The sequence below is a fragment of the Macaca fascicularis genome, chromosome 7 (assembly GCF_037993035.2).
Source record: "Macaca fascicularis isolate 582-1 chromosome 7, T2T-MFA8v1.1".
In the NCBI taxonomy this organism is placed as follows: Eukaryota; Metazoa; Chordata; class Mammalia; order Primates; family Cercopithecidae; genus Macaca; species Macaca fascicularis.
Genome location: NC_088381.1, coordinates 102,653,322 through 102,679,593, shown reverse-complemented (window position 1 = coordinate 102,679,593; position 26,272 = coordinate 102,653,322). Strand labels below are relative to the sequence as shown.

The 26,272-nt window shown below is 41.0% G+C and overlaps 1 protein-coding gene and 1 non-coding gene across 4 annotated transcripts in view; both read left to right on the top strand.

Moving 5' to 3' along the window:
* BAZ1A (bromodomain adjacent to zinc finger domain 1A) overlaps window positions 1–26,272 on the top strand; it is a 129,560-nt gene that overhangs the window by 19,503 nt on the left and 83,785 nt on the right. The gene's annotated exons all lie outside the window — the stretch shown is intronic.
* LOC123574804 (U7 small nuclear RNA) lies at window positions 11,754–11,815 on the top strand. Its single transcript, XR_006699989.1, has one exon. It is a non-coding gene; the product is annotated as a U7 small nuclear RNA (small nuclear RNA).

Here is a 26,272-nt window from a genome sequence, read left to right as displayed (position 1 = left end):
GTTCACCTTGGCACTATATTTTCTTTATTTTGTTTGTTGGTGGTTTCCTCCAACAGAATGTAAGCTCCATGAGCTCAGGAATTTTTGTTCACTGTATTGCTAGCACTTAAAATGGCATATAGTATGTGAGCAGAGCAGGTATTTGTTGAAGTATAAATAATGCAAAACAAATTTCAAATAGAAGTGCTTTGAAGGCAGTGGTATGGTAGAGAGTGAGAGGAGGAAGTGGTTGGCACTTGAGCTAGGGTGGTCAGAGAATGTTGCTGTGGAGGAAGTGACATTAACTCAGAACAGAATGAAGGAGAAGGAACCAAACATGTCAAGAACTCTCTAGACAGAGGGAAAGGCCTGAAGTGGAAATAATTTAAAATAATGCTCTGACTGCTGTTTGGTGAAATGATTGAAAGGAGGTCAAGCATGGAAATCCAGGAACCAGTTTGGAGGCTACTACAACAGGCTTTCTAGTGCAGATAAGAACTTTGAATCAGATGGCAGCAGTACAAATGGAGAAAATTGGATGGATTCAGGATATTTTGGATGGAGAATTAACACAGTTTATTAATGGATGGGATGGATGCTGGGTTGGGCAGGGGAATGTGTGGGGAAAGGAGAAATCATGGATGATGAAATCATGGATGAGCTCAATTTTTTGCCTTTAGTGGATGGTAAAATGGAGAAACTTAGCTCATGCCTATAGTCTCAACTACTTGGGAGACTGAGTCAGGAGGATCAGTTGAGGCCAGGAATGCAAGGTTACAGTGAGCCAACTACATGATCATGCCAACTACACTCCAGCTTGAGTGACAGAGCGAGACCCTGTCTCTAAAATGAAGAAAAGGCCAGGCGCACGGTGGCTCATGCCTGTAATCCCAGCACTTTGGGAGGCCGAAGCGGGCAGATCATAAGGTTGGGAGATGGAGACCATCCTGGCTAACATGGTGAAACCCCATCTCTACTAAAAATACAAAAAATTTGCTGGGCGTAGTGGCAGGCACCTATAGCCCCAGCTACTCAGGAGGCTGAGGCAGGAGAATGGTGTGACCCCGGGAGGTGGAGCTTGCCGTGAGCTGAGATCGCGCCACTGCACTCCAGCCTGGGCAACAGAGCGAGACTGTCTCAAAATAAAAAAAAAAAAAAAAAAAAGAAGATGCAGAAGCCTCAGGAAGTAATGTATCAGTTTAGCCATCTTTGCACTCAAATCAGGCCCCGTTATTTTCTGATTACTCTGATTTTGTGTTTCATGGACATGTTTATGTTACTCATAAGTGACTTTTTTTTTTTCTTTTTGTGACGGAGTTTTGTTCTCATTGCCCAGGCTAGAGTGCAATGGTGCAGTCTCGGCTCCCTGCAACCTCTGCCTCCGGAGTTCAAGCGATTCTCTTGCCTCAGCCTCCCGAGTAGCTGGGATTACAGGTGACCGCCACCACACCCAGCTAATTTTTGTATTTTTTAGTAGAGACGGGGTTTCACTATGTTGACCAGGCTGGTCTTGAACTCCTGACCTCAGGTGATCCACCCATCCCAGTGCTGGGATTACAGGATTACCGTGCCCGGCCTCATAAGTGCCTCTTACAGGCTAGATACTGGGCTAGGTATATCGGGGTTTTGGAAAGAATTAAGATGCTCCAAGAAGCCTATGCAACATAGTGAGACCCTGTCTCTACAAAAATTAAAAAAAAAAAAAAAGAAAGAAAAAGTCAGGCATGGTGGCATGTGCCTGTAGTCCTAGCTACACAGGAGGCTGAAGCAGGAGGATCACTTGAGCCCAGGAATTCTAGGCTGCAGCAAGTTATGATTGTGCCACTGTGCTGCAGCCTGGGTGACAGTAAGATCTGGTCTCTAAAAAAATAAAAATACATTAAAAAAAAAAAGATGCTCTTGAGTTCAGTTAGGAGAGAGACAAACATGCGGACTTGCTAAATATTAAAGTTATGAATAAGGTAACTCAAGAGCATCGAAATTCAGTGTGGCATTGAGGCTAGGCCTGGCTTCCCCACACTCATCTAACACTGAATAAGTCTTTTAACCTTTGCCACATTGGATGGTATCTCAGTGTTTAGCTTGCTTGTTCCAGTCCTTTGCTCATTTTTCTTTTGGCTTGTTTGTTATCAGTATATTTGTGGGAGATTTATATTAAATACTAGGCATATTAAGCTCTTTGTTATACTGCTAAAGTATGTTTCTGGTTTTTTTTTTTTTTTTTTTTTTGAGATGGAGTCTTGCTGTGTCTCCCAGGCTGGAGTGCAGTGGCGTGATCTCGGCTCACTGCAAGCTCCGCCTCCCGGGTTCACGCCATTCTCCCGCCTCAGCCTCCCAAGTAGCTGAGACTACAGGCGCCCGCCACCACGCCCGGCTAGTTTTTTGTATTTTTAGTAGAGACGGGGTTTCGTTTTGTTTTGTTTTGTTTTTTTTTTTTTTGAGACGGAGTCTTGCTCTGTCACCCAGGCTGGAGTGCAGTGGCCGGATCTCAGCTCACTGCAAGCTCCGCCTCCCGGGTTTACGCCGTTCTCCTGCTTCAGCCTCCCGAGTAGCTGGGACTACAGGCGCCCGCCACCTCGCCCGGCTAGTTTTTTTGTATTTTTTAGTAGAGACGGGGTTTCACCGTGTTAGCCGGGATCGTCTCTCGATCTCCTGGCCTCGTGATCCGCCCGTCTCGGCCTCCCAAAGTGCTGGGATTACAGGCTTGAGCCACCGCGCCCGGCCATAGAGACGGGGTTTCACCATGTTAGCCAGGATAGTCTCGATCTCCTGACCTCGTGATCCACCCGCCTCGGCCTCCCAAAGTGCTGGGATTACAGGCTTGAGCCACCGCGCCCGGCCTCTGTTTCATTTTTTGTTCTTTTTCTTAAGTGTGCAATAAGGGTAAAAAAACCTTTACTTATTTATTTATTTATTTATTTTTTGAGATAGTTTCTCACTCCTATCACTCAGGCTGGAGTGCAGTGGCGTGATCACGGTTGATCTCCTGGGCTTGGGTGATCCTCCCACCTTAGCCTCCTGAGTAACTGGGACCACAGATGTGTGCCACCACGCCCAGCTACCTTTTTATTTTTCTGTATTTTGTAGAGATAGGGTTTTGCCGTGTTGCCCAGGCTCGTCTCGAACTCCTGGGCTTAAGCAGTCTGCTAGCCTTGGTTTTCCAAAATGTTGGGATTACAGGTGTGAACCACCATGCCTGGCCTAAGACCTTTTTTTTTTTTTTTTTTGAGACAGAGTCTCGCTATGTTGCCCAGGGTGGAGTGCAGTGGCCGGATCTCAGCTCACTGCAAGCTCCGCCTCCCGAGTTTTTACGCCATTCTCCTGCCTCAGCCTCCCGAGTAGCCGGGACTACAGGCGCCCACCACCTCGCCCGGCTAGTTTTTTGTATTTTTTAGTAGAGACGGGGTTTCACCGTGTTAGCCAGGATGGTCTCGAACTCCTGACCTCGTGATCCGCCCGTCTCGGCCTCCCAAAGTGCTGGGATTACAGGCTTGAGCCACCGCGCCCGGCCCTAAGACCTTTTAAATATATGTAACAAATAATTAAGAAATAAAGAATAAAAATACAATAAAGATCCATGCATTCTCCACATGTGTTAAAAACTTAAGACAAATTAAATTTAACAGAGCTTAATTGACCAAAAAACGATTTGCAAATCAGGCAGCCCCCTGAACCGGAAATAGGTTCAGAGTGACTCTGGTGCTGCTGTGTGGTTGAAGAGGATTTATGAACAGAAAAAGGAAAGAGACATACAGAAAATGGAAGTGAGGTACAGAAATAGCCAGATTGGTTGCAGCTTGTTGTTTGCCTTATTTGAACACGGTTTGAACAGTTTGCTCCCTGTGAGTGGTTGAAGTATGGCTGCTGTGACTTAGCTACTTGTTACAAGAGTTGGTTATAGGTTATAGTCTGTTTAAACACCCAGTTAGATTATAGTTAACCATATACAGAGAAACTTTTAGGCTGAACTTAAAATATATAGGGAAGCAGCATTAGGCTAAACTTAACACTTGGTATTATTATTATTATTATTTGAGACATAGTTTCACTTTGTCGCCCAGGCTGGAGTGCAGTGGCGCAATCTCAGCTCACTGCAACCTCCACCTACTGGGTTTGAGCGATACTTGTGCCGCAGCCTCTTGAGTAGCTGCAATTACAGGCCCACACCACCAAGCCCGGCTAATTTTGTATTATTAGTAGAGATGGGGTTTTGCCATCTTGGCAGGGCTAGTCTCGAACTCCTGACCTAAGGTGATCCGCCAACCTCAGCCTCCCAAAGTGCTGGGATTATAGGCATGAGCCACTGTGCCTAGCCGCACTTGGTTTTAATAGGATACCTTTATCTCTGCTTTTTGTTTATAGTTTGAGAAAAGTTTTATGGGAGGCAGGTAGTGATAGTGAAGGGCAGACTTTGGAGTTAGACTTTGTTGGACAAATGATATCCTTTTGAGTTATTGCGAGATTAAAATGAAAATGTATATATATGTATGTGTGTATTGTACACATTTTGAATTGCTGGAGAATATGGTAGCATTTTATTGGGGGAATAATATTGCTGTTGACTTGAGGCTTATATGGTAGTTTTTTTTTCTTTTGACTAATTTTCTATTGAAAATTAAATTTTATAATTAAACTTCAGAGATGACTTGTAATTTTAACATTTTATCTTATTTTATTTTATTTTTTATTTATTTTATTTTAATTTCGAGATGGAGTCTCGCTCTGTCACCCAGGCTGGAGTGCAGTGGCGCGACCTCGGCTCACTGCAACCTCTGCCTCCCGAGTTCAAACGAATTTCATGCCTCAGCCTCTTGAGTAGCTGGGATTACAGGTGCCTACCACCACGACCAGCTAATTTTTGTATTTTTTAGAGAGACAGGGATTTGCCATGTTGGCCAGGCTGGTCTCAAACTCCCGACCTCAAGTGATCCACCCGCCTTGGCCTCCCAAAGTTCTGGGATTACAGTTGTGAGCCACCACGCCCAGCCACAATTTTAACTTTAGATCCTGAGTTCCTCATCATATATCCTTATCTCTCTCTATCCTTTTCACTTAAATTTCAGTTAAAATAACTTTAAGATATAAACTTGCCTAAAATGACTAGATTTCCTTTGGTTTGAATTGTGCCTTCACCACATACTTACTACCTGTATAACTTTTTGGCAAGTTATTTAACATCACTTATCTCCTAGATTTCCAGTAAAAGGCATGCAGAATTACAGAGAAATGAGATAGAGACCATTCTTTTGTTAAATTAGTTGGTATAGGTACTCAGATCTGCTTGCTTCAGTATTCTTTTCTTATTGTTTCATTTACTTTTAACTATCTCCCTTTGTCTTTTGTCTTTGAGATGGGGTTTTGCTCTGTCACCCAGACTGGAGTGCAGTGGCACAATCTTGGCTCACTGCAATTTCCGCCTCCTGGGTTCACGCCATTCTCTTGCCTCAGCCTCCCGAATAGCTGGGACTACAGGCACCCGCCACCACGCCCAACTAATTTTTTGTATTTTTAGTAGAGACAGAGTTTCACCATGTTAGCCAGGATGGTCTCGATCTCCTGACCTTGTGATCTGCCCGCCCCAGCCTCCCAAAGTGCTGGGATTACAGGCGTGAGCCACCGCGCCCGGCCTATGTGGTCTTCTAAGAATGCCATGCAAACAGATTGTAAGGCATCTAAGTATTATTTCTTTATTTTTATTTTTTAAATTTATTTATTTATTTTTACTTCACTATGTTGCCCAGATGGCCTCTTGGGCTCAAGGGATCCTCCCTCCCACCTTAGCCTCCTGAGTAGCTTGGAGTATAGGCACGGGCCACTGTGCCTGGTTCTGTCTTTTTTTTTTTTTTGAGCAAACACAATCATTGTTTAATGAAACGTTGGAAGGATGGTGAGCTGAAACTCAAATACTTGGGTGATTCACCCATCTTCTGTCCCCTCCCCTGGAACTAGAGAATTAAATCAGGAAAAAAGATGTGGAAATCATACAACCAAGAAACATTTTGGACTTATTGTGTAGTCATCATTCAGTCCAAAGATAGAGTTTGAGAGAATCTGAAAAATTGAGTCAAAATATAATCATAAATTTGGTAATTTTTAAAATTAAAGTGGGCTTTGGGTAACCCATTTTCAAACATTTTTTTTTTTTTTTTGAGTTAGGGTCCCACTGTGTTGCCCAGGGTAGATTGTGGTGGTATAATCACACCTCACCGCAACCACAACCTCCACCTCCCGGGTTTAAGCGATTATTGTGCCTCAGCTTCCCGAGTAGCTGGGACTACAGGTGCCTGCCACCATGCCCGGCTAATTTTTATATTTTTAGTAGAGATGGGGTTTTGCCATGTTGGCCAGGCTGGTCTTGAACTCCTGGCCTCAAGTGTTCTACCAGCCTCAGCCTCTCAAGGTGCTGGGATTTACAGGCGTGAGCCACTGTACCTAGCCATTTTCAAACCTTTTTACAAGCATCTCTTTTTAAATAAGAATTGGCATGTTGATGTAGTCTTTGAAATAGATACTGAAAACAGTTAATTTCTGGATAGGTAGCTGTTTTTCTGCATAATTTCCACCTTTAACCTCTTCTACTTCACCAGTTCTACCTACTGTTCTTTGGGTCTGGAAGGAATCTACATCTCTGTCAAAACAGGTGTCTTCAGGGTCTGTGAAAGTCTACATTTTGCAACCACAGAATGGCTATACTAATTCCATTTGGGAGAAAGTTGAGTGTGTGCAAGAGAAAAGATACTTGATACAGAGAAGTGGCAGAGATTCTAAAATTTTGCCTACTTGGAGAGTCAGCACTACCCTTAAGGAACCTCTGTAATATTGTAGTACATAATCTTCTATTTAGCTAGTGTACAGACTACTTAATAGTTCCAATTCTTTGGAATACAACTTCAGACATAAAGTAAGCTGAAAATCTAAAACTGGGTAGGAAAGTAACTGCCACAGGGTTCATCCATGTGCTTTACCTCTGACTAGACTATAAAAGCTATTCAAGAGCCAAAATTAAAACATTAGTGTTAAACTGTCCCAAGTTATTTTGGGATCCTCTTTGAACTTTTTGTTCGTTTGTTTTTGAGACAGAGTCTTGCCCTGTTGCCCAGGCTGGAGTGCAGTGGTGGGATCTCAGGTCACTGCAATTTCCATTTCCCGGGCTCAGGCAATTCTCCCACCTCAGCCTCCCAAGTAGCTGGAACTACAGGCCCATTCCACCACACCTAGATAATTTTTGTATCTTTTATAGAGGTGGGGTATCACCATGTCACCCAGGCTGGTCTCAAACTACTGAGCTAAAGCAATCTGTCTGCCTCGACCTCCCAAAGTGCTGGGATTATAGGCGTGAGCCACTATGCCCGGCGTGAACTTTTTTTTTAGTCACAGGGATAGCTTTTGTCTATTTGTGCATACAGATATTTGAGTGACTGCCACAGTAGGGCTCTGATGGGGGATACAAAAATGAATACAAGTCTTTCTGTGTAGACACTCAAAGTTTGAAGGAGCTAATGAAAGTTTATGAATAACTGAAAGAGAATAAGTTGCTATAAAGGAGGCACAGTTAAGATGTTCTGGAAGCTGAAAGACTTTGTGGCAGATATGAAGCAATATGTGGTAGAAGGTACTTCTAAAGGTGGGTGTCCTGACAGCAGCAAGAAGTGGGACCTAATAGCAAAGGAGAAGCTGGAATAAGCAACAGTTAAAAAACTATACTGGTGGGTCAGTATAAAACTTGGTTGCATTAGAAGACATTGCAGAACTGGAAGTACACTAACATTTATTAAACTTTTCCTGTATGCTAGGCAGTGGGCTAGATGCTTTCATTTCGGTCCTCATAATCATAATGAGTGACCCAGAACTTTCAAATGTGATTTGCTCCACTTATCAGAAGTAAAGTTTATAAATTTTTAAAAATCTGGTTTTTTTCTATTAAAGTAAAAGATTCATATATCAGAGAAAAATGCAAAAGATGAAAGCCTGGAGTTCATTTTCCAAATACTCCCTTCAGAGATAACCACTATCAGAAATTTAGTGTAGAGTCCTGCTCTGTTGCCCAGGCTGGAGTGGCACGATTTCGGCTCACTGCAACTCCGCCTCCTGGGTTGAAGTGATTCTCCTGCCTCAGCCTCCTGAGTAGCTGGGATTACAGGTGTCCACCACCATGCCCGGCTAATATTTGTATTAGTACAGATGAGGTTTCACCATGTTGGTCAGGCTGGTCTCAAATTCCTGACCTCAGGTGGTCCTCCTGCCTTGACCTCCCAAAGTGCTGGGATTACAGGCATGAGCCACCGCACCTGGCCTTAATTATTTTTAATATTATAAGCTGATATCAGTTTAGACATCAGGTGGTAATAAACCAATTAGAGCTCTTAACTATTCAACCATTAAGGTATATTCCCTGTGGACTTTCTGTGTTGCATTGGTAGATTGCTTTAAGCAATTTAGATGAAGTAAAAGAAAATTAGCTGGGTGCAATGGCTCATGCCTGTAATCCTAGCACTTTGGGAGGCCAAGGTGGATGGATGGCTTGAGCTCAGGAGTTCAAGACCAGTCTGAGCAACATGGCAAAACCCCGTCTCTGTAAAAATAATACAAAAATTAGCTGGGCTTGGTAGTGCGTGCCTGTAGTGCCAGGTACTTGGGAGACTGAGGTGGGAAGATTGCTAGAGCCCAGGAAGCAGAGGTTGCAGTGAGCCAAGATTGTGCCACTGCACTCCAGCCTGGGTGACAGAGCCAGACGCTATCTCAAAAAAGAGAGAGAAAATTTGCACAAAAACCTGTGATACAGAGTGTTAAGTACTCAGGGTATATTAGAATTAAAAATGAGAAAATTGACTTTATCTTTGAGTTCTTTTGTATTGCTAGCCTAAATGCTGTCAGTGAATCATAAAATGCGTTAATGTTCAGGACAAAAGAGAGCTGCTAAATATATTGATGCAGTAAGATGAACATAAAAGATTCAAGCGAAAAACAAATATAGTTATTTTGATTTAAATATGCATGCTTGGATGCCAGTGATTGGGTACATGTGGGATTAATCAAGTAGAAGTTTTTGAGAAAGGGTTGAGTAGAAATATGAAGAAAAAAATACAGGTGGCCGGGCGCGGTGGCTCAAGCCTGTAATCCCAGCACTTTGGGAGGCCGAGACGGGCGGATCACGAGGTCAGGAGATCGAGACCATCCTGGCTAACACGGTGAAACCCCGTCTCTACTAAAAATTACAAAAAACTAGCCGGGCGAGGTGGCGGGCGCCTGTAGTCCCAGCTACTCGGGAGGCTGAGGCAGGAGAATGGCGGGAACCCGGGAGGCGGAGCTTGCCGTGAGCTGAGATCCGGCCACCGCACTCCAGCCTGGGCGGCAGAGCAAGACTCCGTCTCAAAAAAAAAAAAAAAAAGAAAAAAATACAGGTTAGCAGAAAGGATTATTTAGGCTCAAAGATAGTATAGATTTTTAGCAACACATTAAATTTATTGTAGTTCTTTTTCAGAAAGAAAGCTTTCATTTGGTCAGCTTACACTGCCTTTTTTTTTTTTTTCTCAATCCTGCTCCTTCTGTATATACTACTGAATTTGTAAGATCAAAATTGCTAGTTCCAGGACAAAAAAGTCCTAAGCAACATCTCAGCATTGTTTTCAGTAAACTCTGATGACCCTAATATGTTAATATAATGTTTTTGGGTTTTTTTTTTTTGAGACTGAGTCTCGCTCTGTCACCCAGTCTAGATCTCAGCTCACTGCAAACCTCTAACTCCTGGGTTCAAGGCATTCTCATGCCTCAGCCTCCCGAATAGCTGGGATTACAGGCATGCGCCACTGCATCCAGCCAATTTTTGTATTTTTAGTAGAGATGGGATTTCACCATGTTGGCCAGGCTGGTCTTGAACTCCTGACCTTAGGTGATCCACCCACCTCTGCCTCCCAAAGTGCTGGGATTACAGGTGTGAGCCACCATGCCCAGCCAATGATACAATTTTTAATTTCTTAAAGAAGGGTTATTTGGCATAACTGTTCTTTTTTAAAAATTATTTTATTTTTAAATATTTTTTTTAAGTTCCGAGGTACATATGAAGGATGTGCAGATTTGTTACATAGGTAGGGATAACTATTGGCTCCTGGATTGTCATTGCAAATTACAGTTAACATTTAGAACCCTTATGCATAATAGTATAAATTGGGAAGTCATTTCTGGGAAACCTTTTTTTAATACGCTAAAAATTCATACATAGTCACAAAAACAAATGAAAATAGAAAATGAATCTCTTTCTAAACATTTAATTCAAATAGCATATAAAGCTATGTTGTGTTTTTGCATGGACATAACTGCTTTATGCTTCACAAAATATTTCAATGAAGCCGGGCACGGTGGCTCACGCCTGTAATCCCAGCACTTTGGGAGGCTGAGGCGGGCAGATCACAAGGTCGGGAGATCGAGACCACAGTGAAACCCCGTCTCTACTAAAAATACAAAAAATTAGTCGGGCCTGGTGGCGGGCGCCTGTAGTCCCAGCTACTCAGGAGGCTGAGGCAGGAGAATGGTGTGAACCCTGGAGGCGGAACTTGCAGTAAGCCAAGATTGCGCCACTGCACTCCAGCCTGGGCGACAGAGTGAGACTCCGTCTCAAAAAAAAAAAAAAAAAAAAAAAAAAAAAAAAAAAAATTTCAATGAAGTTTAGACTTACCATACAAATTTCTTCAGTGTTCTAAGGGCTTCCAAATTGTAGTGGCTATTAGGAGCATCTGTGTAATGCCTCATAAGAAAGTCATTGGTGAATGCTGGGGTGAGAGTGGTTAGTTTTTATGGCAATTTCTTTATTCTTTACACTGATGCCACATGCAGTCAGCTGAGTCTCCACCAGGACTTACGGTCATTACTGTGGGGATCTTATTTATCGTAAGAAAGATGATAAAAATGGGGAATGGCAAGTAAATTGAGGTTCACCTCCTTTCTAATGTGACAGGATATTCAGTGTTGGCTTCATTTTGTGTCTTTCTGAATTGATTAGCAGCAGGGTGGTGAAGTAGAATAGTAGTGGTTCTGAAGTTCTTAGCTATCAGTGGCAGGCAAATATTATAATAGGCTCATCACACCAAAGAGGTGAGACTGAATAGCTAATTCTGACCTTAAATCCTCATTGGGGATTTCATATCTACATGGTTATTACAGTTTCAGATCTGAGGAATTAGAGGCTCTTTTGGATAAAATAATATCTTCCACATCTTTTTCTGCCTCCATCATAATCCATTCCAGTTGGCCCATATAAGATCACAGTTTTTTTTGAGAGGAGTCTTGCTCTATCGCCAGGCTGGAGTACAGTGGCACAATCTCGGTTCACTGCAACCCCCGTCTCCTGGGTTCAAGGAATTCTCCTGCCTCAGCCTCCCAAGTAGCTGGGACTACAGGCACGTGCCACCACGCCCAGCTAATTTTTTTATTTTTAGTAGAGACGGGGTTTCACCATGTTAGCCAGGATGGTCTCGATCTCTTGACATCGTGATCCATCCACCTCGGCCTTTCCAAAGTGCTGGGATTATAGGCGTGAGCCACCGTACTCAGCCAAGATCACAGTTTTTAACGAAAAACTTTTCTCATAGATAAACTTGAAATAATTTTGAGGACAAGGTAAAATTATCATTTGTTTTCCATGCTGCCTGGGAGGCTTGTAGTATTTATTGCATGCAAGTGGAATTCATTTGACCTGTGCGTCTGAATTAGTTTTAAAATTGGGGTTGTCTGTCTTAGACAAATTCAGAGGTCATCCAAAGATAAAAGTTAAAGGAGGGAAGTGTTACAGCTCTTTTAGAATTTGTCTAGCAGGCTTTCCAGTTTTTGCTGGAAAGCCCCCTTCCCTTCCAAAAAAAAAAAAAAGTTAAAGGATAATTAAGATAAATAATGTGTAAAATAATTTTAAATAAAATGAAGAGAGTAGTAAAAGTATGAAAAAATACAAAACTACTCATCACTAAAGGCTGAGCAAAACCTTTTAAAATTAAAAACATATACTGTGAATAATTCCAAGCAGGAGCTGGCACATTTTAAAAACACAAAGGTTCAAATAGTAAATATCATAGGCTTTGTGGTCCATATGGTCTTTGTCACAACTACCCAACTCTGCTATTATAATGCAAAAGTAGTCATATATAATAGATAAATGAATGAGTATGGCTGTATTCCAAAAATGTTTTATTAATGAACACTAAAATTTGTTTCATATTATTTTACATATCACAAAATAGTCTCCTGATTTTTATTTTGAACCATTTAAAATGTTTTAACTGTAGGAATTTTAGGATTATGTTTCTATTTTTATGAAAAATAATGTTGGATTTTTTTTTTTTTTTTTTTTTTTTTTGGAGACAGGGTCACGCTCTGTTGCCCAGGCTAGAGTGTAGTAGCTCTCTGTAACCTTGAACTTCTGGGCTCAGGTTATCCTCCCGAGTAGCTGGGACTGTAGGCACATGCCACCACACCTGCCTAATTAAAAAATTTTTTTTGTAGAAACAGAGTCTCCTTGTGTTGCCCAGGCTGGTCTCAAACCCCTGGGCTCACGTGATCCTCCTGTCTCAGCCTCCCAAAATGCTGGGATTACAGGCTTGAGCCACTGCGCCCAGCCAGTGTTGGAATTTTGATAGGGATTGCATTGAATCTGTAAGTTGTTTTGGGTAGGATGGACATTTTAACAATATTAACTCTTCGAGTTATTTATTTGTGTCTTCAATTTCTTTCATCAATGTTTTAATAGTTTTCAGTATACAAGTCTTTCACCTCTTTGGTTAAATTTATTCCTAAGTATTTTTTATATATATATATATATATATATATTTTTTTTTTTTTTTTTTTTTTTTTTTTTTGAGACGGAGTCTCACGCTGTTGCCCAGGCTGGAGTGCAGTGGTGCGATCTCGGCTCACTGCAAGCTCCGCCTCCCGGGTTCCCGCCATTCTCCTGCCTCAGCCTCCTGAGTAGCTGGGACTAGAGGCGCCCGCCACCGCGCCCGGCTAATTTTTTGTATTTTTAGTAGAGACGGGGTTTCACTGTGGTCTCGATCTCCTGACCTTGTGATCCGCCCGCCTCGGCCTCCCAAAGTGCTGGGATTACAGGCTTGAGCCACCGCGCCCGGCCGTATTTTATATTTTTGTAGCTATTGTTCTCTTGATTTCTTTTTCAGATAATAAGTGTTTAAACCATTCTTAGCTTGCAAAGGTGATGAGTTGGATTTGGCCATGAGTTAATTAGGCAGGTGTGGTGGCATGTGCCTACAGTCCCAGCTACTCGGGAGGATAACCTGAGCCCAGAAGTTCAAGGTTACAGAGAGCTACTACACTCTAGCCTGGGCAACAGAGCGTGACCCTGTCTCCAAAAAAAAAAAAAAAAAAAAATCCAACATTATTTTTCATAAAAATAGAAACATAATCCTAAAATTCCTATGGTTAAAACATTTTAAATGGTTCAAAATAAAAATCAGGAGACTATTTTGTGATATGTAAAATAATATGAAACAAATTTTAGTGTTCATTAATAAAATATTTTTGGAATACAGCCATACTCATTCATTTATCTATTATATATGACTACTTTGCATTATAATAGCAGAGTTGGGTAGTTGTGACAAAGGTGATGAGTTGGACCATAGTATACTGTCTCCTGGTACAAAGGAAAGGGTTAAATAAGGGTTGTAGGATAAAACCACCAGAGCCTAAAACCTCAGAGTGTGGCATGCAAAGATGGCTTGATATAGCAGAAAGAGTCTTTGGGGCCAAACTGACTTGCTAATTTTAGGAATCCTCTTTCCTGATCTGTTTAAAACTGGAAAAAAATAGCTATATTTATATCGTGGTTGTAGTAGTTACCTTTGCTGTATAACAAACCACCCCTAAAAGTTAGTGGCCTAAATCAGTAAACATTACTCTTACAATTCTGTGGTTGGCTGGAATGTTCTTAGAGTCTGGGCTGACCTAGATAGGACTAGATTGTCTAGGTCCTAGAATCTAGGATAGCCTTACATGTCTGGGGCCTCAGACTGAGGTGCCTAAAGTCCATTTCCATGTGACCTATTATTCCTCAGGGGACTAGACCTAACTTGTTCACAAGATGGTAGAAAGATCCCAGCAGTAAGAGAGAGCAAGCCCCAAAGTGCAAGAAAGTACAAGCCTCAGCATGCTGTATTTTTGTTACATTGGCCAAAGGAAGTCACATGAGTAAATCCAGAGTTAATGTGGGAAGGAATCAGAAAGGTGTGATTCAGTTCAGTAATTGCAACAGTCTGCCACAGTGCTTAACACCTAAAGAACTCAGTAAATGTTAGATCCTCCTTTTATTTGTCAGACAAGTGAAGAATCTGCCAGCTGTAATGACTCATCTTTTTTTTAGCCAGTCCCTAGTTTTCTTACATTATAGTCACTGTTCTTGAAAGCTTGCTATATGTCATTTTAGGGAGATGAAGACAATACTAGTAAACTTTTGAGAGTTGACCATGTGCAGGAACTATTCTAGGTTTTTGACATATATCCTTTTTTTTCCCCCCATAAATTCAGTGAGTGGGTATCCCTCAAATGTGAATGGGCCCTAGTGCCTTGGGAGAGCATGCATGTACTATCATTTAATTCCCAGGATAGCCATGTGATAGTTGCTCATTTGGTCATTTTACAGTTTGAAGAGCCCATACACAGAGGTTAATTAAAATTTGCCCAAGGTCATGAGTGATGACGTTTTTAAGTACAGGCAGTATCAGAACCAGAGCCTTGTTATGTGCTTGTTTGGGAGGAATAAGTGCGTATGACAGCATACTAAAGGATAGCAATTAAGCAGGATTAAAAGATATTATAGTTAAATGCATTTATCGAACACCCACGATTTAGTTTTCACTTTATTTACCTATTTTATAATTTTTGTCAAAAGTGTGGTCAGATTAAGCTTTTGGTCATTCACTCTTAAGAATGATTCAGGTTAGGCCGGGCGCGGTGGCTCAAGCCTGTAATCCCAGCACTTTGGGAGGCCGAGACGGGCGGATCACGAGGTCAGGAGATCGAGACCATCCTGGCTAACACGGTGAAACCCCGTCTCTACTAAAAAATACAAAAAACTAGCCGGGCGAGGTGGCGGGCGCCTGTAGTCCCAGCTACTCGGGAGGCTGAGGCAGGAGAATGGCGTAAACCCGGGAGGCGGAGCTTGCAGTGAGCCGAGATCGCGCCACTGCACTCCAGCCTGGGTGACAGAGCCAGACTCCGTCTCAAAAAAAAAAAAAAAAGAATGATTCAGGTTAAAAGAATGCTATCTAGTGGCAACAGAAGGTGACAGCAAACATGGGGGAAACAGATATTTCATTTATTTGTTGTCATTCTATCTTTTGACTTGAATTTCCAGGGATGAAAAATGCAATTGTTTGTGCCTTTTTTTTTCTTTGAAGGTAGTAGGGAGTATTCTGAGTTAGTACTTTAAAGTACACACAGGCAAATTTTATATAATCCATTCGGTAAGTATTGTGTGCTGACTGCTGTGGTAGGCATTGGGAAAAGGGTTATGAATAAGACAAGGACTTATGACTTAGATTCTAGTGCAAGGGACATAAACACAAAAGGCTAATTTATTGGTATATAAACAAAATAAAACTTTGCATGCCAGACAAATGATTAAAAAGTTAAAACATAAAATTTTTAAAAAAATAAAACTCGATAGGATGGAGTCTTGAATCATTTTTTTTTTTTTTTATTTCAGCCATTTAAGTATCTTCTTTGAAAACCGTGGTGCTAGATGCAACAGGATAATTAAATGAGTAAATGATTAGTACTTAATTGTTCTCAGACATTATATTGATGTTTATATTTGTAGTAGGGATAGAGTTTACAAGGCAAGGATAAGTGAAATACATGTGAATAACTAATATAGGACTGAATAAGGTAAATGCATTAAGGAAACGTAAATAAGCCTGGGCTTGGTGGCTCACCACCTGTAATCCCAGCACTTTGCAAGGCAGGTGTGTTGAGGTCAGGAGTTTGAGACCAGCTTGGCCAACATGGTGAAACCTTGTCTCTAAAAATAGAAAAAATTAGCTGGGCATGTTGGCACATGCCTGTAATCCCAGCTACTTGAGAGGCTGAGGTGGGAGAATCACTTGAACCCAGGAGGCAGAGGTTGCAGTGAGCCGAGATTGTACCATTGCACTCCAGCCTGGGCAACAGAACGAGACTCTGTCTCCAAAAAAAAAAAACATAGGTAAGTCTTATTTGGCTAGTGATTATGTCACCACTATTCAAATAGAATGAATAAAGGGCACTGTAGTGCCAAATAATTTAGCCCTGCATTAATAATTTGCTATGATTGGCAACTAGAATGGGCTGATATTTACATTTTAGTTTTCTCTTCAAAGATATGCTTGCAATTTTCTTCATCTCCTTCCAGTCAGTGAGTCAGTTAACAATATTGATTTTGAGGAGTTTGAGACCAGCCTGACTATCTTGGTGAAACCCCATCTCTACCCAAAACACAAAATTAGCAGGGCATGATGGTGGGTGCCTATAATCCCACTTACTTGGGAGGCTGAGGCAGGAGAATCGCTTGAACTCGGGAGGCAGAGGTTGCAGTGAACCAAGATTGTGCCATTGCACTCCAGTCTGGGCAACAAGAGCGAAACTCCATCTCAAAAAAAAAAAAAAAAATACTGATTTTGTTGTTATAAATGTACCCTAAGGATGGTTAAACAAAGAAAAAAGGTTATTATGTTTGAGCTCCCCAAAAGGAATCTACAAGTAGGTGGTCTAGCTAGAAAATACCAGCTAGAAGAATTTGAGAAGGGAGTAATAATTTTTTGTTTTGTGTTTTTTTTTTTTTTTGGACACAGAGTCTCACTTTGTCGTCCAGGCTGGAGTGCAGTGGTGTGATCTTGGCTCACCACAACCTCTGCCTCCCAGGTTCAAGCAATTCTCCAGCCTCAGCCTCCCGAGTAGCTGGGATTACAAGGGCCCACCACCATGCCCGAATAATTTTTGTATTTTTAGTAGAAACGAGGTTTCACTGTGTTGGTCAGGCTAGTCATGAATTTCTGACCTCAGGTGATCCACCCACCCTGGCCTCCCAAAGTGCTGGGATAACAGGTGGGAGCCACCTCACCCAGCCTAATTTTATTATCTTAAGTAGTTGTATATATAATAATTTCATTGTAAATTCTTTCAGTTGTTTTTATGTACTTTATTTTGATATATATAAATCACCTGACTTTGATTTGACTAACTCAGGTTTTAAGAGAGAACACACCAGTATAATGCTTCTTTCTGAAAAAATAGGGATTTTTAAGATTGATTTTTATATGCTTATGGTTGAGATGGAGACAAGCTTTAGGACTCACTTTGCATATTTTCTGCATTACACACAACTCTCTGGCTTTTCTTCTGATAAGAATAGGCAGGACCAATCTATACTTCAATGAGATCTAACAAGTAGACCTACCTCAGTTAGCTATGTTTTTAGAAAAGCAGTAATTGTTTTTCTTTTAAGTTAAAGAATAATTTAAATCAAATAATAACTTGTATTCAGATAAGCTTTTATTCTAAGTAGTTTAAACTAATAAAACTCTGCTAAATGTATTACTTTCAGTCTTATTTTAAAAATCAGATTTATAGAATTTGCCTAAGCTAAAATTCACCCTTTTCAATAGAGTTCTGACTTTTAAAAAAATTTTTTAATTGTTCTTTTCTTTTTTAAAAAATTAATTTTAAAACTAGGAAATGTTCATTTTTACTTTTTTTTTTTTGAGATGGAGTCTCGCTGTGTCACTCAGGCTGGAGTGCAGTGGTGCAATCTCGGTTCACTACAAGCTCCGCCTCCCAGGTTCACGCCATCCTCCTGCCTCAGCCTCCCGAATAGCTGGGACTACAGGCACCTACCACCACGCCCGGCTAATTTTTCGTATTTTTAGTAGAAACGGGGTTTCACCGTGTTAGCAAGGATAGTCTTGATCTCCTGACCTCGTGATCTGCCTGCCTCGGCCTCCCAAAGTGCTGGGATTACAGGCGTGAGCCACCGCACCCGGCCTTTTTTTTTTTTTTTTTTTTTTTAAAAGATAGGTTCTGGCTCAGTCGTCCAGGCTGGAGTGTGGTGGTGTGATCTCAGCTTACTTCAACCTTCTGGGCTAAAGTCATCCTCTCGCCTCAGCCTCCTAAGTAACTGGGACTACAGGCGCACACTACCACACTGGCTAAATTCTGTATTTTTTGTAGACATAGAGTTTCACCATGTTGCTGATCTCGAACTCCTGATCCTCAAGCGATCCACCTGCCTCAGCCTCCCAAAGTGCTGGGATTAGAGGCCGTGCGCCACCGCGCCCAGCCAAGTTCTGAAATTTGACACAGTCGTATAATTCACCACAGTCAGGACATAGAGCTTTTCTATGAACCTCCACAAAATTCATTTGTGCCCCCTTTGTAGTCAACCCTTGCTTCACCTTCTAGCCTTTGACAAACCACTGATCTGTTTTCTGTCCTCAAAATTTTGCCTTTTCCAAAATAAAATATAAATGGAATTATAGACTATTTCTGGACTTGATTCTCTTCCATTGATCTATTTGGCAATCCTTTCACCAATACTACAGTGTCATCATTACTCTAGCTTTATGTAGTATTTATTACTTTCATCATGTATTTATTTCTCTTATGGAATGAATATTTTTAATTTGAGTTAATATTTTGTTAATGTTTATCATTAATATTTTAAAATTAAACTTTTTTTTGCGACTACTGTAGGCTCACATGTAGTTGTAAAATAATTGCTTCCCGGCGGGGAATGGTGGCTCATGCCTGTAATCCCAGCACTTTGGGAGGCCGAGGTGGGTGGATCATCTGAGATCAGGAGTTCAAGACCAGCTTGGTTAACATGGTGAAACCCTGTCTTTACTAAAAATACAAAAATTAGCCAGGCATGGTGGTGGGTGCCTGTAATTCCAGCTACTTGGGAGTCTGAGGCAGGAGAATCACTTAAACCTGGGAGGTGGAGGAGATTGCAGTAAGCCAAGATCTTGCCACTGAACTCCAGCCTGGGTAGCAGGGAGACTCTGTCTCAAAAAAAAAAGAAAAAAATAGTTTCCCCCATGATGTTATCTTGCAAAATTATAATACAGTACCACAACCAGAATATTGACATTGATATAGTTATAATACAGAACATTTCTGTCACTGCAGGGCTCCCTCACATTGCTGTTTCTCTTCAGATTTTCAATTTTCTGAAACAAATATGACTTGAAATCTGTATTGCCAGTAACTTTCAAATTTAAAAACCTTATTCAGGTTCTGTGATTCATGAAGTGAATTTAACATACACAAATGTTTATAAAGTGATCAGTGTTTAATAAATATCTAGCACACCTAATAGTAGATTGCCTTTACTTATCAGTGGGATTTGCCTTGGATGCATATAATTCAAGTGTTTAATGGCATAAACAAAATAGGAGTTTTTCTCTTGTGTAAAATGAGTCCAGAAGTGTGTAGTGTAGGGCTGGTGTGATAGGTCCACAAAGTTGTCAGGAACTCAGGGTTTTACTTGTTTTCTGCTTCATCATCCTGATGTTATAACAGTCGTTTTCAGTGTTCAGGATGGCTCAAAATAGAGGAAAGACAAGAAGCCTTTTCCTATGCCTTTTTCACACTGAGGCCAGTTAGTTTGAAAATACTGTTACTGTGTTGAAACAAAAGATCACTTGTCAAATCTGTGGTGGCTTTTCATATTTAATGTGTTGTTGTCTCTGATCATAAAATGTTAACTTTGCTGTAAGGAGGCAAGACTGTCTTACATGTTTGTGCCAGTGTGCTGGCTGACATAAAGCTGAGTCCACAAACAATTGAATACCTATTTATTCGAATATACTAGTTGGAATTTTAAAGTTTTTGGTAGTTTTAATTAATTGGGTTGATTCTGTAGCCACACTAATTAATAAGGCTTTAATAAGATACTTTTGAATACTAAGGAGGTTAAGCAGCATATTAATAATATCCAGATATTTGGAAACTAATTAGAAATATGTAGGGTTTAATCCATGGATTTTGTGTGTAGAATTTTCTTTCTAAAGATTTTTGTGACTGTGCTTAGTGGCTCATGCCTGTAATCCCAGCACTTGGAGAGACTGAGGCAGGAGGATTGTTTGAGGCCAGGAGTTCAAAACAAGCCCGAGCAACATGGCAAAAACCCATCTCTACAAAAAAAAAAAAAAAAAAAAATTAGCTGGGGATGGTGGTATTCACCTGTAGTCTCAGCTACTTAGGAGGCTGAGGTTAGAGGATTGCTTGAGACTGGGAGGCAGAAATGGCAGTGAACCAAGATCACACCACTGCACTCCAGCCTGAGCAACAAAGACCCTGTCTCAAAAAGAAAAAAAAAGACTTATTTGTATTAAATATATCTTTAATAATGGATTTAGTCTTCAGTAAGAATCTAGTGATTATTGTGATATTTAGACTTACAATAGGTCATGCCAGTTGGAGAAATAATAAGGTCTGGTTCTGTAGTCCATAAAGGGTCTCAGAACAGTTAAAAATGAAACATTCTTTTAGGCCAGGCATGGTTGCTCATGCCTGTAATCCTAGCACTTTGGGAGGCCGAGGTGGAAGGATTGCTTGAACCCAGGAGTTTGAGGCCAGCCTGGGCAACATAGCAAGACCCTGTGTCTACTAAAAATAATAAATTTTTAAAAAGAAACATTCTTTGAGCTACATTGATGTATTTCTCTAAAAAAGTGAGGAATTATAAACAAAGCAATCTTTTCCTGACTTCTTTTTTCTCATTGACAAGTAATCAACATAATTCATAGTCTGTGTGTGTGAGTAGCTGACTCGCTTGAATGCTGTGGTTTCTTCCACTTAAAATGAGGTATCACATAACCTTAATTTAAGGTTTTCATTTTTTAACTCTAAACTTCAAATTAATCAGTTCACTGTTAGAAAATATTGACTTAATTGTCCAAGCATAGTATTTTTTATAAATATTCTTGCACCTGTATTACTGGAAAATAAAGGTTAATGAGGCAGAATGGGGAGCAGATGTGAGGTATGCTATAGATTCAGCGTATTCCATTTTTGGAGACCCAAACAGAGGGTCAGTGTCTTATTTCAAGTAGGTCTTCCCAGGCTTCTAGATCTCCTTTCCCTTTGCTGTTAACTATTTACCTTCTACCTCAAATACCTTGTAGAAATTCTGCATATGTCTCAGTTATAGAAAGTTTTATAATTTGCTTTTGTTTCATTGAATTTTTGAGATATAAATTTAAATTGCTACTAAAAATAGCTTTTTACAGGAAGGTATATACATTCCAGACTATCCTCATAAAAAGCTATTTCCAGCTGGGCGCAGTGGCTCACGCCTGTAATCCCAACACTTTGGGAGGCTGAGGTGGGCAGATCACCTGAGGTCGGGAGTTTGAGACCAGCCTGACCAACATGGAGAAACCCCATCTCTACTAAACATACAAAATTAGCTGGGCATGGTGGCACATGCTGGTAATCCCAGCTACTTGGGAAGCTGAGGCAGGAGAATTGCTTGAACCCAAGAGGCAGAGGTTGCAGTCAGCTGAGATCGCGCCATTGCATCCCAGAATGGCAACAAGAGTGAAACTCCATCTCAAAGAAAAAAAAAAGCTATTTCCATGTTCAGCTTATTTTTTTTTTTTTTTTTTTTTTTTTGAGATGGAGTCTCGCTCTGTCGCCCAGGCTGGAGTGCAGTGGCCGGATCTCAGCTCACTGCAAGCTCCACCTCCCGGGTTCCCGCCATTCTCCTGCCTCAGCCTCCCGAGTAGCTGGGACTACAGGCACCCGCCACCACGCCCGGCTAGTTTTTTTTTGTATTTTTTAGTAGAGACGGGGTTTCACCACGTTAGCCAGGATGGTCTCAATCTCCTGACCTCGTGATCCGCCCGTCTCGGCCTCCCAAAGTGCTGGGATTACAGGCTTGAGCCACCGCGCCCGGCCCCATGTTCAGCTTATTACAGATTTATGACTAATTAATGTTGTGCCCTTATACTGTACTTACTCCCATTCCACAGTCTTGCTTTCACTCTGAAATGTTTAAGTTGTTAGCACTTTAAGGAGCCTCACATTGCCTGGGCTTAAAGTTGTGAAATACCCTTGGGTCAACATAATCCTTCCATTCCCTTCAACTCTAGTAGTAGAGTGGAAAATTAGAAAGTATATGGGCTTGAGAGTCACACGGTTAAAGTTTTGGCTGTACCATTACTGGTTGTGTGACTGAGATCAAATTATTTAAAGCTGACCCTGGGCAGGACGCAGTGGCTCACGTCTGTAATCCTAGCACTTTGGGAAGCAAAGGCGGGTGGATCACAAGGTCAGGAGATCGAGACCATCCTGGCTAACACCGTGAAACCCTGTCTTTACTAAAAATACAACAATTAGCTGGGCATGGTGGTGCATGCCTGTAATCCCAGCTACTGGGGAGGCTGAGGCAGGAGAATGGCGTGAACTCAGGAGGTGGAGGTTGCAGTGAGCTGAGATGGTGCCACCGCACTCCAGCCTGGGCAACAGAGCGAGACTCCATCTCAAAAAAAAAAGAAAAAGAAAAAATAAAGAAAAAAAAAATCTGAGCCGAAATTTCATCTTCTAGAAAATGTATAATTTATGGAGTTGACTGATATATGAGGAGAGACATATATGTAAATTACATATTTAATCTGGCGCACATGAACGCTAATAATAAGGACTCTTAATCATTCTTCCACTGTATTTTCAAATAATGGAGCATAACTTTAATTCAAATAGTTTCTATGCCCTTGAAGATCCTCTAGCTGGGTCTTAATTCATGATTCTCTGTTTTTTACATACACTCCTATAAACTTGTTTGGACTCTCTAGAATCAATAAATGGTAACAAGTAGCTATGAAAGACATAGACTAAGTCTCTGGAAATCTATTAGATGTTGACTTGACATCTTGAGGTAACGTAAGTTTACCTAAGTACCTATGGGAAGGGCTAGCCTTGATTAGATTGGCAAGGAATGCTACCAGTGGTTTGGGTGTGCTACAAAGTTAATAGTAGCATTGACAATAACTATTGCAATTTATATAATTTACTTCTGGGCAATGTCCCTGTGTTGCACTGGTTTCCTTCTCCGTAATTCCAGTGTCAGGGAATTGCATTTCTTTCTGTTGGTTTTAAATATATTAGTCCTCAAATTATTGTAGCCCTGTGGGACCTACTGTGGTCAGCTGTTCCCACTGATGACTGTCAGGCCTCACATCAACTGTACTTGGGTTCCAGGTGGACTCATTTACCCTGTATTTGCCTCATGACCACCACTACTGTTACCACTTAAGGAGCATTCATCGGGGCTCTGCCAGCAAAGATCATCTCTGTTTCTAACTTGAGAAACCTTGTCATAGGGTCCCTGAAAAGCTTCCTTCATTACTTCCCAGAAGCCTTAGTAATATTATGAGCCCTGATCTGATATCTAAGCCCTTCAAAGGCAGATCCATTTGATTTCTTTCATATTTTTGTACAGCTCATGTTACAAAAGTACAGAACCTTTTTATCAATAGGCTACATAATTACCTAACAGGTTTTGATATGATTTCCTGTAGTTGTTCCTCTTGAGAAACACTGGTTTATTTCTATCAGTCAGTGGTGAAAGTCAGCCTGTAGTTCTGTAGACATCATTTCCGTTTGCTACCAATGTAGGATTGGTAATTGAGCCTCTTCTCAAGCTTTTCTCTTAGAATAAAAAAAGTTGTTTTTTTTCATTTTAGTAAAATAAACATAAAAATTTTATTATTTTAGTCATTTTAAGTGTGCAGTTCAGTGGCATTAAGTACATTCACAGTGTACTTAATGTTGTACACAGTATTGTATAAATATCACCACTATTTCCAGAACTTTTTCATCATCCCAAACAGAAACTCTGCACCTATTAAGCAATAACTCCCCATTCTATCCTTCCCCCAGCTTCTGGTAACCTTTATTCTATGTTCTTTCTCTATGAATTTGCCTATTCCAGATACTTCATATAAGTGGAATCATATATTTGTCCTTTTGGGGCTTATTTCACTAAACAGAATGTTTTCTTTTTTGTTTGCTTGGGAGTTTTGTATTGTTTTGTTTTTTGAGATGGAGTCTCACTCTGTCACCCAGGCTGGAGTGCAGTGGCGCAATGTCTGCTCACTGCAACCTCCGCCTCCCAGGTTCAAGTGATTCTCCTGTCTCAGCCTCCCAAGTAGCTGGGATTTTAGGCGCGCACCACCACGTCCAGCTAATTTTTGTATTTTTAGTAGAGACGGGGTTTCACTATGTTTGGTCAGGCTGGTCTCAAACTCCTGACCTCACGATCCGCCCGCCTCAGCCTCCCAGAGTGCCGGGATTACAGGCCTGAGCCACCATGCCTGGCCAAGCTTGGGGTTTTTTTTGAGACAGCATCTCACACTGTTGCCCAGGCTGAAGTGTAGTGGTATAATCACAGCTCACTGCATCCTCAACTTCCCAGGCTCAAGCGATCTTCCCACCACAGCCTCCCTAGCAGCTGGGACCACTGGTGTGTACCACCACACCTGGCTAATTTTTATTTTTACTTTTATTTATTTATTTTTTTTGAGACAGAGTCTCGCTCTGTCACACAGGCTGGAGTGCAGTGGCGCAATCTTGGCTCACTGCAAGCTCTGGCTCCTGGGTTCACGCCATTCTCCTGCCTCAGCCTCCCAAGTAGCTGGGATTACAGGCGCCCACCACCATGTCCGGCTAATTTTTTGTATTTTTTATTAGAGATGGGGTTTTACCATGTTAGCCAGGTTGGTGTTGATCTCCTGACCTTGTGATCGGCCCGCCTCGGCCTCCCAAAGTGCTGGGATTACAGGCATGATGAGCCACTGCGTCCGGTCACCTGGCTAATTTTTAAATTTTTTTTTTGTAGAGTTGGGGGTCTCACTCTATTGCCCAGCCTATGAACATGTTTTCAAGGTTCATCCACATTGTAGCATGTATCAGAATTTTATTCCTTTTTATTTCTGAATGTTCCATTATATGTATATACCACATTTTGCTTATCCATTCATCTGTTGATGGACACTTGGGTTGATTCCACCTTTTAGCTATTGTGAATAATACTGCTATGAGCATTGGTGTATGAGTATCTGAGTTCTTGTTTTCAATTCTTTTGGATATATACCTGGAAGTGGAATTGCTGGGCTATATAGTAATTATATGTTTAACTTTTTGAGGAATTTGCAAACTGTTCTCTACAGCAGTTGTACCATTTTATATTGCCACCAGCAATGCACTGGGGTTCCAATTTCTTTACATTCTCATTAATACTTGTTAATTTCTGTGTTTTAAAGAAAGAAAAAATACGTAACCATCTTAGTGTGAAGTGATATCTCATTGTGGTTTTGATTTTGTATTTTCCTTATGACAAATGATGCTGAGCGTCTTTCATGTGCTTATTGCTGTTTGTATCTTCTTGGAGAAATGTCTATTCAAGTCTTTTGCCCATCTTTGAATTGAGTGGTTTGGGGTTGGGTTTGTTTTTTTTTTTTTTTTGAGTTGTAAGAGTTCTTCATATATTCTGCCACCTCTTTGTCTGCCTGGGTATCAGGGTAATGCTGGCCTTATAGAATGAATTAGGAAGTATTCCCTTTTCTTTAGTTTTTTGGAGATTTTGAGATAATGTATGTTAATGCTTCTGTAAGTGTTGAATAGAATTCCCCAGTGAAGCCATCTGTTCTTGGGCTTTTCTTTGTTAGGAAATATACATACCTACATATATACATATATACATACATACATACATATATATATATTTTCTGAGACAGCCTCTACCTCCTGGACTCAATGATCCTCCAACCTCAGCCTCCCGGGTAGCTGGGACTGCAAGTGCACACCGCTATGCCTGGCTAATTTTTGTATTTTCGTAGAGGCAGGGTTTTTCCATGTTACCCAAGCTGGTCTTGAACTCCTGGGCTCAAGCCATCTCCCCTCCTCAGCCTGCCAAAGTGCTGGGATTAGGTGTGAGCTATCCCACCCAGCCAGTGTTCTCTTATAACCTTTTTTATTTCTGTAAAATCAGCAATAATATTCTTACTTTCACTTCTGATTTTAGTGAGCCTTTTTTTTTTTCTCAATTTTTTAAAAAGAGCAGCTTGAAAAGGACCAAGACTAGGATGTTTAAATTTAATTGAACTTACATAAATCTCAGTGAGGGCACATGAGTAGAAGGTAGAAGGTCAGATGCTTTGGGGTTGACCCATATAGTATACATTTTGTTGATTCTTAAGCTTTAGGGTGCCGTGGAACCAATTATGTTTTCTTTTGTTTGAGTGTAGAATTATTCGTT